A 12,204-nucleotide genomic window follows, 5' to 3' on the forward strand; every position below is an offset into this window, starting at 1 on the left:
CAAAGGACTAATATCCAGAATCTACAAGGAGCTCAAATCAGAAAGCAAAAAAACAAATAATTTCATCAAATAGTGGGCTTAGGGGAGGAACAGACAATTCTCAAAAGAAGATTATACAAACGGCTAGCAAACATATGAAAAAAACGCTCGACATTACTAATTATCAGGAAAATGTAAATCAAAACCACAATGCATTACCTTACTCTTGCATGAATGGCCATAATCCAAAAATCAAAACAATACATGTTGGCATGGGTGTGTTGAAAAGGGATTTTACCCTGTTGCTGGGAATGTAAACTAGTACAACCTCTAGTTGTACCCTGTTGTTGGGAATGTAAATTAATATGATCACTATGGAAAAAAGTGTGCAGATTCCTAAAGAACTAAAAGGAGACCTACCATTTGATCCAGCAATCCCACTCCTGGGTATCTACCCAGAGGAAAAGAAGTCATTATACAAAAAAAGATACTTGCACACATGTTTATAACAGCACAATTAGCAATTACAAAAATATGGAACCATCCCAAATACCCTTCAGTCAATGAATAGATTAAAAAAATACGGTGTGTGTTTGTGTGTGTGTGCGTGTGTGTATACATATACACACACATACATTTTATATATATATATATACACACGCACATATATAAAATATATATGTGCGTGTGTATATATATATAAAGAATATATGATGTGTGTATATATATATGAAAAGATTATATGGGATGTGTGTATATATATATATAAATATTTATATATTTATATTTAAATATATTTATATTTAAATATATATATATACACACACACCATATATATATATATTATATATATATATATATAAACGCACACACACACACCATGTATTCTTTATCTACTCATTGATATATAGTCATGTACACACAACCCCCCATGAAATACTGCTCAGTCATAAAAAGGAATGAAGTAATGGCATTTGCAGCAACTTGTATGAAATTAGAGATATTATTCTAAGTGAAGTAACGCAAGAATGGAATACCAAACATCATATATTCTCACTCATAGCTATGAGAATGCAAAGGCATAAGAATTATACAAGAAATTTTGGAGACTTGGGGAAAATGGTGGGAGGCAGGTGAGGGATAAAAGACTACACATTCAGTACAGTGTACACTGCTTGGGTGGTGGATGCACCAAAATATCAGAAATCATCACTAAAGACCTTGTGCATGTAACCAAACACCATTTGTTCCCCCAAAAATCTATTGAAATAAAGTTTTTAAAAAGATGAAATCTTGTTTTATTACCCAATAACATGCAAAACAGATAAAAGGTAATGGATGGTGTAGGTGTCAGAAGTTTGTGACAGTAAGGAATGTGAGAAGATTAAGCATTGAATGAGAGTGAAGATTCAGCCTAGGGATAAATGAGATGGCCTTGGATAGACAACAGATGTCTGTTAAGCACATTACTTGGTCATGAAAAATAATAACATAGGCAATTAAGCACTTCAGAATTTACACTTAACCATATGAACTGTGTCAAACAAGTTTCAACAAAACACACCAATTCAGGGTAAAGAATGATCTCTGGAATCAGAAATATATACATACATATATATATATATATATTTAAATCCTAGTTCTGGTTTTAACCACATAATCTCTCTGAGCCTCAGGTTCCTATCTACAAAATAGGGATAAATACATATGCAATGGAAGGGAAGCTTATTCTAAGGATTAACATGATATTTGTAAAAACTATAGTATAATGTCTGACACCAAGTAAACCCCAAATTTGTGGTATATACATAGTGGATAATGTTTAGTAGCTTCCGTGATATGATTATCTTGAACAACTGGGAAAAGAAATGTGAAGCTGAGAAGAGGATTCCTTCTAAGATTACTGTACAACTGATGAGAATCAAGAAAGACAAGCGTTGGATGAGTTGACTGTGACAAAATGATCTCATATTAATTAATATGTCTGCTTAGCTTACATTAAACATTTTTGTCCTCATGGAATCTGAAAAATTCACTTGGGGCCAAGCAAAATCTCCAGTTTAAGCCACAGAAGAATTTATACAATGATGGTGGTACTGGTGGTGGTGGTGGTGGTGGTGATGGTAAAGATGATGTGCAAGATAAAAGTATCCAGCATTTATTAATTCCTCATTATTTCCCAACTTTGAAGTGTTATGTATACTACATCATTAATCTTCACAAGAACCATAAGAGTTAGGTATTAAAATTTTTCCTTATATACATATGAAAAAAGTGAAGCCAGGTAGTAACTCTCTCAGTCTCACAGCTAGTATGTGTTAAAAGCTGTGATTAAGATCCATTATTTCAACACAAGAATCTTTCTTCTTGGCAATTATATACTGCCTCCTAGAATTCTACCAAAGTTACCTGTTATTTGTCTCTTTCCATCATCTACATATTTAACCACAAGCAAGTCTTGATAATTTTAACTCTCATTTTTTATGTAAATCCAAAGTTATTTCTGCTGAAATCGCAACCTACTGATCTTTTCTTTTTGTTGTCAAGATGGAATCTCACTCTGTCATTCAGGTTGGAGTGCAGTGACTTGATCTTGGCTGACTGCAATCTCCACCTCTGGGTTCAAGCAATTCCCGTGCCTCAGATTCCCCAGTAGCTAGAATTACAGGTGCTCATCACCATGCCCGGCTAATTTTTTTTTTTTTTTTTTTTAGTAGAGACAGAGTTTCACCATGTTGGCCAGGATGGTCTGCATCTCCTGACATTGTGATCCACCTATCTTGGCCTCCCAAAGTCCTGGGATTACAGGCATGAGCCACGCCTGGCCTCTATTGATATTCTCACCTCTTCTCTTGCTGCCTGTAAAGAGGATTATAACAAGGATAATAACTAGAAATGAAGTTCAGCTTGAGGAAGAGGAATCTCTTCTTTCCAGGGAAACTAGAGAGAGAAATTTCACTATAAATTTTGATGCAAAATCCATTAAAATTATATTGAGAAATAATGGGTTGCTAAAGTTGAAGGAAATAAAGTGAATTACTCCTTTAAAGGCATTTTGTTCAAGAATCATCACCATCATTCTCACTCTGCTACTCTATTGTACTTCTTCTGCATTGATTCTTCCAGGGTTAAACCCAGGAGAGGAAGGCATTGCAAAGCTCTGTGTCTCATGGTTGGTATAGTTCTAATCTGTTATTGGGTTCTTCTGGATATCACTAGCACTATTGTCAGCACTTAAGTGTTCTTTGTCTTCAGCAAGGGCTTTCTACTGAATCTCCCTCAATATACAGCACAGTCTCTCCTCTGAATGGCCACATACTACTATTTCCTAAGCCCTGTATCTTATGTTCTATCAGTATTTAAAGGATTCTTTACTCTTTCAGGCAGATGTCTTTAGCAAAATTCATTTTAGGAAAACCTAAAGCCAGATCCCTTTTGTGTGGTATAAATTTGGTGTAAGTAGAGCTTTCCCTTGAAAAAGTCACTACAGTATGTCTTTAGGCCACCAGAGAGGAGTAGTCCTTTCTATTTAAATCATGAATTTTTAAGTACTAATGACTATGACTTTCAAGCTTAGAGACATTTGAAAAGTTCTCTAAATTATCATCTTGAATCCCCACTAGCATAGCTTGGCATTAAAGGGGAACAAACCTCTTCTACCTAAATTATTGTGAGATGTAGGAGAACCAGTATACAAAAAAAAAAAATCTCCTAAAGACTCAAATGTCTTTTTCAGCTTCCTCCTTATATAATCTTTAGTTAACCACGTGTATAATAAATTAATGGTAGACAGTTAAAGAACAGAAATTGTGTATTTGTACATTGTGGACAAAGTGTACAAGAAACTAGCTATAAATATAAGGAAGGTGTATTATCTCAGAGAGTACAAACATTAAGCTTTGTCATCTTCCATGGGATGCTGAACCTTTGCATATACAGAAGTCAGGAATTGAGGTTTGGGAACCTCTGTCTTGATTTCAAAGAACATAGATAAACACCTAGAAGTTCAGGCAGAAGTTTGCTACAGGGATGGAGCCTTCCCAGAGAACCTCTGCCAGAGGAGTGCAGAAGGGACATGCAGGGTTGAAGCCCCAACACAGAGTCCCCACTGGGGCACTGCCTAGTGGAGCTGTGAGAAATGGGTTATTGTTTTCCAGACCCCAGAATGTTAGATTCACTGCCAGCTTGCACTATTCTCCTGGAAAAGCCACAGATGTTCAATGCAAGCCTGTGAATGAAAGTGGCTGGGAGTGGGGCTGAACCCTGCAAAGCCATATGGGCAGAGCTCCCCAAAGCCATGGGAGCACACCTCTTGCATCAGCATGACCTGGATGTGAGACACAGAGTCAAAGATCATTTGAAACTTAAAAGTATAATAACAGCCCTGCTGGATTTTGGACTTGCATGGGGCCTGTGGCCTCTTTGTTATGGCTAATTTCTCCCATTTGTTACAGGGGTATTTACCCAATGTCAGCACAATGTGTCTAGGAAGTAGCTAACTTACTTTTGCTCTTACACAGTCATAGGCAGAGGGGACTTGCCTTGTCTCAGTTGGGACTTTGGACTTTTGGGTTAATGCTGGAATGAGTAAAGACTTTAAGGGACTCTTGGAATGGGATGATGATATTTTGCAATGTGATGATACTAGAGTTGGGAGGGCCAGTGGCAGAATGATATGGTTTGCCTGTGTCTCTACCCAAAATCTCATCTTGCATTGTAATCTACATAATCCCCATGTGCAAAGGGTGGGACCATATGGAGGTAATTAGAATGTGGGGATTGTTTCCCCCATACTGTTCTCATGATAGGGAGTGAGTTCTCATGAGAGCTGATGGTTTTCTAAGCATCCAACATTTTCCTTGCTTGCACTCACTCCATCCTGCTGCCCTGTGAAGGTGCCTGCTACTTCTTTGCCTTTTGCCATGTTTGTAAGTAAGGTGTAAAGGTGCAACTATGATCACTTTGCTATTTTACATGGATCTAGCTCTGCCTATCAACTTTTATCTCAACAACTACCTCAAATGGATCATTTTTCTTTTCAAGTCCTTACAACATGATTCATGTTTTTGACCTCTTTATTCCTTACTAAATTTCACTAAGATAACTTCTGTTTTTCCTCCTGATTTTCTGATTCAGAAAAAAATTATGAAAGTAAAATACATTCAGATTTTAAAAATGCTATTATGATGTCTTTGAAAGTCACTTTAGTTCTCTTTGTAGGTTCTCCATGAATCAATACCTACAATGGGGATGGCCTCTTTCCAGGTTCCAGCTGTCATGTATCTGACTCCATTTCAGTAATTTTTCCATGTCAGAATCAATAGAATATTACAGGCTATGAACACAATAGTTTTTAAATGCCTAAATCTGTGGCAGGAATTGCAATGTTAAGAAACTGAGAAAGGTGCAGATAGTGAAAGCTTTTTGAGATGAGAGGATATGTCTTTTCTCCAAAAATATGAAAAATTGGCTCATGGCTAGAAATAGTAACAGAGTAGATGTGGGAAACAAAACAATTAAAAACAAAATCATTTTAGCTAACTATATCACTGTTATTTAACTTCTTGACTGAAACTCAGTTTTCAAATTATCAATACATAATTTCTATGTGACTGTTTTATTAGCATTACATTGAAATGTATAATACCATTTTATTCCAAGTTGTCTTTTTTTATTGTTTAGATAAATGGTTTTCATAGAATCAGTGGGGATGTTAAATTTTACTTTAAGTATATTCTCTGAAAATTTTATATATGACTTTTTGTAGATAAAGCAATGTGTAATTGGAGTTGGGACTTCATTCTGTATTACCAACAATCATATATCTCTCTGAAATTTAATTAGTGTTACTAACCTAATAGTCACAGATTACTGAACCAAGCAAATAATTGGAAAGCATATCTTTTTATTTAGCTACCTTAAGTATTTAATATAAGCCCTCCTCTCCTGATTGTGTAAAATGCACAGAGATATCTTTCTTGTTTTTGCTACCTATTCCATTTCATATAGAGGTTTGATGTTTGCATCCTAATTTTCTAACCTTGAATGCTGGGGTCTTCCATATATTTAATGAAGTCTGGTAATAAATCTTCAGTTCTCCTCGAGTAAGCAATCCTACTGCAGACTCAGCTCTCTCTCCCTTGACATTCCTGAAACCCAAATAAGATTTGTGCTCTGACAGGGTGAGCATTTACTTTATCAGAAAGCATATTAGGGTGGGCATGTCTCAGGATAATGTGCACCAGAATCAGAGAGGATGACTAATTTGTTCTGCTATTACGCAAATAATAAAATGATTTAGGCATATAGATATGAAACAGCCAGCACTTTACAAATTATATGTAGCATATTTCATTTTAAATCTGGCCAAGTCCAAGAACCTTTTATGTATTAAATGACATTTACAGGAAAGACAAGACTTTATCCAGAAACTAGAAATGTTTACCTAAGATGAGGTAAGAAGGCAACAACTAAGAATTATTTGAAGGTATCGTAAGTTATGTACATTTTGTAAAGTTGTTTTTTTAATAATGGTCAAGCTTTGCCAATTTATTCCATCTTTGGATGGTTTTATCAAATAGCAAATGTCATGGGAGACACATAAAAAAGCAATGTAAGAATGTTTATATGAATTTTATTCTAAATAATATCTTGCTGATCACCTATGTTTCATGTGTATGCATGCAGGTGGATATATCTCTATTCCAGAAAACACTAATTATCTTTAAAACTGGCTAATGCTTAAGGGACAGATGTTCTTTGCTAGGATTGAACATTGGTGCACTATTTCTTAAAATAATTAGAAAATACATATCAAGAATCTTTAAAAAATACAAACATTCTTTGAAGGGACAAATCCATTTTGGATATCCAAACAAATATCTTGAAAAGTCATCAATGACCTATAAACTAAAATGTTTATCACAATAAAACATTTATATTTAGAATAATTCTGGAAATATCCAAAATTTTGAACAAGGAAGAAGTGATTAAATCGTAATACTATGATACAATAAAATATCATGTTCATTAAAAATTATATTTTCAAAGTTTTAATTGCATAGAGAGAAATACATATACTAAAATTTTATATGAAAAGCCAGACACGAATTTACATATATGTTATAGGAGTAGCATAGAAGTCAATTATGTAAAATAATTACTTTGTTTTCCCTGCTTGAGAAATTTTCTTCTTCAAAATTTCAGATTTTTTACATTTTACAAGGCAAATGTGTCTCTCTTGCAATCAGAAAAGTAGCATACTAAAGATAATCATTATATAGATTAACGGGGACCGTAACACTATACTGACCACATACCCTTAAATCAAAATATATATTAAAATTTCTAAAGGCCCTTTGAAAACTAATTATGCAAACTATGGGAGCAGTAACTCTAAATTTGTTTTTGAAAATTATAGGTAATTTTGCAGACTTACTTAATATCTCCTTCACTTTAGATCTGTCTTTCTTGTCCTATGTTGTTTATAAAAGTGTTTTATAAGGAATTAACATTTAATGTTTCAAGGACAAAGTATTTATACTTCTAAATGAAATTTTTCCAGCAAATTTTTTTTATCTTTAGTTTTCATATGGTTTTTGCATCACTGCAAAGGTACTAGTTGTCTTTTTGTAATATAAACAAAGTACTTTCAAAGCAGTCTAAATGGCCAAAATGTGTAAGATTCAAACTTCATTGTAGCCCTTCTGAATTATGATTTTGACAAAGGTAATATCATGACTCTTATACAAACATAAAATGAACTACATTAAACATTTCTTTCAATGTATTAATTAATGAGATTAATAAGCTGGAAATACTGGTTAAAATGAGAATTTGACTTGCAGAGGTTAATATTCTGTACTAGACAAAATTAGTTTTTCTTGCTAGAGTCAGGAACCATTTGTATTGCCCCGAGTTTTCCAAAGCTTAAAAAACTAGGCAATAAAAAGTCATTCAAAGATGCAAACCACTAGAATCATATAATCCTATGTAACATCCTTTGCCTATTTCCGAGATCCAGACAATATTTTTCTGACAGTTTCAACTATTATTTCTGATGGACTGAGGTGATACATTAAAAATTATCAGACAAGACAAATGTTCTTTCTACCAGAACAAGAAAAGTGTTCTTTCCAACAGAAACACAAAGCTATTTGAGCTTCATCATTCACAGATTATACACCTATTGGTTATCAGCCTGTGTGTCTTGGTTGCTGTCTTCAACATTCTTCCCATTCTTTCTATAATTGAAGAGTACATATGTCCTGATTTAAAAAAAACTGCCCACCTAATATGGAGAAATATTTCGTAAGAAAGCAGAATATGAGTTCAGGTTGTAGTTTCAAGGGTGTGTGCCTTTTTTCCTGCTATCACTGTCTGACCCAGTGAGTTGCATGAAGCATACACCAAACAAACATTCATGGAATTAAAATGGGAGACTGAAAAATCCTCTTTTTGTTACGATACTTTAATCCTTAAGGAGATATAATGGAGAGTATACTACACTTTCTGGAAACTCAATACATCTTTTAATCTAAATTGATAATTATTTTTTTTTCCGAAAGATTATTTAATTGTAGGGAAAGACGCCACTAAGAAAACAGAAATTTTACTCTGAGTTAGAGAAAAATAGAGGAATGACTAGGATTTTTGTTAAGAATAATTCCTGTTACAGGGAATGTTTACACCAAATTCTCCCTCCTTCCCATCAACATTTTAGGCTGTGAGAAATTTGGAGCACTTTTCTCAAAATGGAGACCCTTAAAAAACATTATTTGGAAAACTGATAGAGAGGTGCTTAGAAGTGTCTAATCACTTGGAGGCAATTACAGAATGGCAGAAAGTGCTAGAGGGAATAGATTCCTTTCCAATGGGAGCAAAAAGAGCTGTGGTCCTCAGGGAAGAAATGGTGCACAATGCATGATTTTGTGGCCACTATGGAACAAAAACAGGATTTGTTAATGTAACATCAAATATGTGGCACAAGTGTAACAACAATAGTAAGTAGTAGTAACATTAGTAACATTAGCATGGGATAAGAGACTGCAACAGCAAATCCAGCTTACCGGTATCCAGAAACCTTGGATAAGTAACATCTTTCTCCCGCTAAACATTCTAAACAGAAAGGTAAGTACAAAAGTAGACATACGGCGAATACGGGTCCAAAGAAAAGTGGCTACCCCAATTTTAAGAATAATGGTTTGGATTATACCCATATGTCTCTATGATGAGACCAAAATTTTTATTTTCCCTATGCCCAAAGATGTAAAATCTACATTCATCTTCTTAGATGTTCTCCATGGCCTCCTCAGTTGAAATGACTGTGCCTGAGGATTTATAGTGACAAGAGAAAAATGCACAGCACACCAGTGTAGCTGGGCCACAGATGCCACATTGAGGCTCTAAATGCTTCTAGTTATTTATTTATGTTGCCAAACGTAAAACTAGATAGCCTTTACTCCAGGGTTGCTAAGCCTCATATGTAGTAACAGATGACAATCAGAAACTGAGAAGCTGAGAAATTACTAATAATAATCCAGTCATGTGGCAAGCCCATTAAAAACTGCAGACGTTGATAAGTACATTAAATGTCAACTCACACTCTTTGTATTCTGTTAGTTTCATGAAGCATTTTGAATTTCCAGTGAATTGGGGTTACATACTTTCCCCACATCAACTCATTAATATTGGCTTATTTTATCTTACATTTAAAAAACATGCTCTGGTAAAGAACTGTAAACCAGGATCAACTGTATTATCCACAAGCACACTAATATCTGGCTAAAACACTTGCTAATATGACAAGCTTTGTTCTCCCTCAAGCACACATAAGCTGCTTCTCTATACAATAAAATTGCTGCTAAGCTCAAAGACTTCTTAACTTTATAAGATTTTCACAAATTCCCAATAAATTAAGAATTACAAAATTGTCTTTCACTGGAAATATGAAGCAATTTCCCAAACATATATGCACAAAGTCTATCAAATAAATCCTGAAATGTTTGGCCCAATATTTAAAGAATCTTCTGAACTGGTGTTTTATAGTCTTTTCATTATTAGTTAACCTGGAGTTCAGCAATTTTATTGTAATCATGCTACCTGCCTTGGGATCTCCCCAGAAAACTCCTGACAAACCATCATATATTTCTTGACTAGCCTTATGCTTCTAACCCTATCTATTATGTTATCTCAGTGTAGCTTCATATTATTTCTTTTATATATTTCCAGAATTGGACTTGCATATCTTATAGGAAGCCTGCAATGACTAACCCCACCCCATTCTGATATATGATCTGTTTACTCAACATTGCTCCATAAAGGTAAATAATTTACTACTGTACTTTTGCTTGTAGATTGCCTTACAATTATTCCCAATACATTTCACTTAATCATACTTACAGGTTTTCAGTAACTATATATTTGGAGTTTTTAATAAATTCTGAGGAAGAAAGAGAGGAAACAAGGGAGGGATAAACGGAAAAGAGAAAATGAAAAACTGATTTGCCCTTTTTATGTCTATAAAAGTCAAATCTCTAGTGTTAATTTTTTCCCAAAATTTCTCAAAAGACAGCACGGGTGCAATGACAAGGATACACCATCACATCCATGTTATTTCTATCAATAAAAGGCATAATCTTAACCTAGCTGTGAAGAATCATTAGATAAAACCAAATTGAGAGGCATTAACCAACATATTTGGCTTCTCTTTTTCTTAAATTTCAAGGCTGAGAAATACAAAGTAAGGATGAGGAACTGATTTTGACTTAAAGACATGCAAAGAATCTAACAAGTAAATGTAATGTGTTACAACCATTGCAAAGTTTACAATGTAATGTCATGTTATAATACATTCATCTGGATTAGCTGGTCAGGAAAAAGAAATCATAAAAATATTACTAGAATAAATAACAAAATTTGAGCATTAACCATGATTGAGATAATATTATTGTATACATTCTAAAAGTTCTGATTTTGTTAACTGTACTGTGATTATATAGGCTAATATCTGTGTTCACATGAAATAAACACACATATTCAGGAATAAAAAGGCATGGTATTTTGAGCATATCCTCAAATGGTTTAAAAAATAAAACAAAATGGTAAATAGAACCATATAAAAACAAATTATAAATCTGGATATTGGAAACTACTTTCAACATGTTTCATGTTCTGTGAATTTAAAATTATGTCAAAATAAAAAGTTTTAAAAAGTTGTCCTTCACAGATAAAGTAATAACTTTGGTTTAGTATAAACTGGAGGGAAAAACTTTTCTAATTTTAAGTGCTTCATCATCAAGAAATAATTTTGACAAAGAAAAATAAGTAGGATCGATCCAAGATGGCTGTTTAGGAACAGCTCAGGATTGCAGCAGCTCCCAGTGAAAGCGCAGAGGGTGAGTGGATGCCGTATTTTTATTGCCCACAGACTAGGAAATTCCCAGGCCGAAGAGCCCCATGCCAGCATGGCTGTTTCGGCTGGTGTGGCTGCTTTGTCAGCGCCCTGGTGCAGCAGTTCTCTGTACAAAATACACTGGTCCAGGTGCCCTTTTGGCTGGCAATTGGAGCCACAGGAAGACACCCATTCATCTGTATAAAAAGGGGACTGAACAGGGAACCAGGACAGTAGATTCCAGGGCAAAAAAAGCGCCATGAATCTCAGTGCCACTGTTTAAGCCAGCGCAGTGAGTCACTGCATGGGAAAACACAGAGATCCCGGCACCTCTTCAACAGGTGACTGGAACACCAACTTAAAAAAAAACAAAAAACAAAAAACAAAAAAAAAAACGCTCTGAGGCAGGGAGCCAGACGATCAGGCTCAGCTGGTCTCACCCCCACAAAAGAACAGCAATCAGAAACTCTCTGGATTGAGAGTTTCACAGCAAGCACAGCTGAACCCGGGATGGTCCAGCTCTGTTGGGGAGGGGTGTCCGCCATAACCCAGGCACTCCAACACTACGAAGGTAGTCACCCAATGCTAAGGCAGCCCGCCGTTGCCAAGGCAACCCACCATTGCTGAGGCAACCCACCATTACGAAGAGAGTCCGCCAATATAGAGGTGGGCCACCATTGCTGTGGCAGTTCTGACTACACCCATATAAACAGGACTGCAGGAAAGTCCACTTGGCAGCTGGGCGGAGCCCACAGCAGCTCAGCAAAGCCTCAACAGGCAGACAGTGACTAGGCTGCCTTCTTGCTGGGCAGGGCAGCTCTGAAGGAAAAAAA

This window comes from Cebus imitator, unplaced genomic scaffold (genome assembly GCF_001604975.1).
Source record: "Cebus imitator isolate Cc_AM_T3 unplaced genomic scaffold, Cebus_imitator-1.0 Scaffold186, whole genome shotgun sequence".
Lineage (NCBI taxonomy): Eukaryota > Metazoa > Chordata > Mammalia > Primates > Cebidae > Cebus > Cebus imitator.